Source organism: Gymnoscopelus microlampas (assembly GCF_963454915.1).
Source record: "Gymnoscopelus microlampas genome assembly, chromosome: 10".
In the NCBI taxonomy this organism is placed as follows: Eukaryota; Metazoa; Chordata; class Actinopteri; order Myctophiformes; family Myctophidae; genus Gymnoscopelus; species Gymnoscopelus microlampas.
The window spans coordinates 52,183,489-52,186,744 of NC_139947.1; the positions used below are offsets into that span (position 1 = coordinate 52,183,489).

General features: G+C 42.2%; 1 pseudogene across 1 annotated transcript; it reads right to left on the bottom strand.

The window, feature by feature from the left end:
- Positions 1–261: 261 nt before the first annotated feature.
- LOC311054297 (5-cytosine rRNA methyltransferase NSUN4-like) lies at positions 262–1,312 on the bottom strand (annotated as a pseudogene). The gene has a single exon. The product of its transcript is annotated as a 5-cytosine rRNA methyltransferase NSUN4-like (transcript).
- Between the last annotated feature and the right edge of the window lie 1,944 nt (positions 1,313–3,256).

The following is a 3,256-nucleotide window of genomic DNA, read 5'->3' on the forward strand; positions in this document are numbered from 1 at the left end:
GCCGATGGACTAATACTGTAGAACTGTCTTTGTAATTAATCTATTGACATCACCGTATCCGTATGTCAAAATGTAAATGTTAAAATCGTATGTGATAGGGTACACAGAAGCGCCACAAAAAAACAAGTTCTATTTACCTCAACCACGGTACCTGAGGGACGCATTATTAGCACCCTCTAGTTTCCATGCTATAGTAATCAGATGAAAGTTTTTGTCATTTTTTCTGTAAAATGAGATCCAGTCTACAGTCGTCCTCCTAGTCTAAATCAGCTTCTTCAGCTTGCACATGTAGATGGGTCCAAAGTCCAAAGTTGGCTGCTAGTTGTGGAAGGACCATCTCACCCAGGGTCAAGTCAGGGGCGAAGTTAAAAGTGTTGCTGAACAGCTTTGTGAGGGGTCGAGTACCTGAAGGTGGATGCCGAGGTTCTCTCTGGCCAGGTGGATGGCCTGCTCCACCACATACTGGTTCTGAAGCTGGGAGAGGGTGCAAGTGGAGTAGACAATCTCTCCCCCAGGACGCGCTGCCTCGATACCAGCCAGCAACAACTCCATCTGCAGCTGGGGCAGCATGCGTCTCTCCTTGGTTCTGCTCCTGTTGAATATATTGTTGTCGTCCTCCATGACTGAATGTCTATCCGTGGTGCAGGGGACATCAACTAGGACCCTGTCAAAGACGTCCTTCTCCATTTCACCCCATTGTGCCATTGTGGGAGGTGATACGTAGTCTCCCTTTCAAAAGCTCCTTTGGAATGTAGGTGTCGATGACCTTTCTGAGACGTGAGGTTCGAGACATTCACACATCTTTCCACCTGGGGCAGCACACAGGTCCAACACGCTGTGACCCTCCTGGACATCCAGCACCAGGCAAGGCAAGATGGAGGCGGCATCCATCAGGTAGTATGACCATAAGCCATACACATCTGGTCTAGCAGGCTTGAATCTTGTGATATCTGCTCTTGGAAACACTAAACACTTGATATCGGGGCTGAGCTGTGGCAGTTCTTGACCAACACCAGTGTACTCCTCCTCCGTCCTGACTTTGCTCCACCATCCTGATCTGTATTTATGATGAAGTCCCTGCAGCCCTGGGCCTGTAGCTCAGCAACGGCAGCCTCGTCGGCAGAGAAGCTGTTGAACAAGTCTCCGTACTTGCGCTCGGAGAGCAAGCTGACCCGGACTCAAAGTTCTGCAGGGCCAGATTGCTGGCAGGATACTTGGGTCGAGTTCCAGCCCATTTGGCTTTTACATGGTTTGGTCTAGGAGCTAAACAACGTAAATCTTTGATTTTCCTGAGGAGTAATCTTGTGTCCATGATAGGGGTGTCACGATACGCCTAATCCACGATTCGATTCGACTTTCGATTCTAAGGTCTCGATTCAATTTTCGATACGATATATATTTTTAAAACATCCTTTTTTCAGCTTTGAGGGCTATATGAATTTAGGCTATTGTCTTGATTTGTAAAGAAAAACACAATTTTCTCAATAAGTCCCTTTTATTTGAATAATATCAAATGAGAACAACAAAAGGGTTTTATGCCCTTTCAACAACTGTCATTTTCAGATTCTTCTTTAAGATGAGTTAACAACAACATTCTTGTGAAGCTCTATAACTAAATAAAATCTAAATACAAAGTTGAACATGTAAGAAAAAAGGATCCAAAGACAACTGTTATTTGGCTACATGTTCTTGAACTTCTTAAAGTATGTTCACATTGTTTGAACAGGTAAGAGCTTTAACAAACAAGAAATGTGAATAATAAGCTAAGCCAGGGGTCTTCAACAGAGGGTCCGGGACCCCTAGGGGGTCCTCAGAGTTACTACAGGGGGTCCGCCAAATCTTTGTGTGATATGATTTTTTTTTTACCTTAACCCCATCCCTTTTCTGAGGTGAACTTTAGCCAAAAATAGCAGATCTACAAGCTCAATCGGCTATTTTTGGCAAAGAGGTATAGGTGTAGAGGGGGAAAAGAGCAGACCAAGTAAACAAAAAGAACAACTCAGCGCATGAGTAGCACGGCTTGGGTGCGGTAAGTCGTGCGTTAAGTACTGGGAGCTGAGGATAGGTGTGGCGCTCCACCTCAGCAATCCATCTCCCAGGGGTCTAGCTCATTGTAACGGGACAGACTCCCGCGTGTTACTCGGCTGATACCGACAATAAGCCACCTCCCGACCTACTTATTTATAATGTATAAGGGCAAGTATCACACAGCTTCATAATTAAAGGTCACTCACAGACTTTTTATTTAGGCCAAGATCTAGATTCATAATAATTGTCATAGTTGTAATACATTATAATAATTATACAATGCATTATCACTGCTCATTAAACGTAAGTAATCGAGGAAAAAGCTATAAATAATCAACTCAGATTGATCCTTTGAAAAAAATCATTTGTTTCTGTTTAACGAACAGCTTCTCTTTGTATGAATCTATGTGCATTTGGACCAAAGTGTTTGTCAGAAACTGCAGCTAAAGGTTTTTTCCCCTTTTATGAGTCCTCATATGTGTTTTTAGATTACCGTTGAGATGAAAGCCTTTGTTACAAACTGTACAAGTGAATGTCTTTTCCCCTGTATGAGTCCTCATATGTGTTTTTAGACTACCGTTGCGACAAAAGCCTTTGTTACAAACTGTACAAGTGAATGTCTTTTCCCCTGTATGAGTCCTCATATGTGTTTTTAGATCACCGTTGAGACGAAAGCCTTTGTTACAAACTGTACAAGTGAATGTCTTTTCCCCTGTATGAGTCCTCATATGTCTTTTTAGATGACTGTTGTGACAAAAGCCTTTACTACAAACAGTACAAGTATATGGCTTTTCCCCTGTATGAGTCCTCATATGTGTTTTTAGATGACTGTTGTGAACAAAGCTTTTACTACAAACAGTACAAGGATATGGCTTTTCCCCTGTATGAGTCCTCATATGTGTTTTTAGATTACCGTTGAGACTAAAGCCTTTGCTACAAAAATTACAAGTAAATGTATTTTTTCCTGTATGAGTCCTCATGTGTACTTTTAGATCACAGTTGGTACTAAAGCCTTTGCCACAAACTATACAAGTAAATGGCTTTTCCCCTGTATGAGTAATCATGTGCGACCTTAGATTTCCTTTACTATCATACATTTTGCAACACACTGTACAACTAAATATTTTCTTCCCTGTTTGACTCTGCATGGAGTGAGTTTCTTTCGATGATTTCAGGTCCTGGGACATCTTCTTCAATCTCTGTACTTCCACATGTTGTGTCTTGTGTG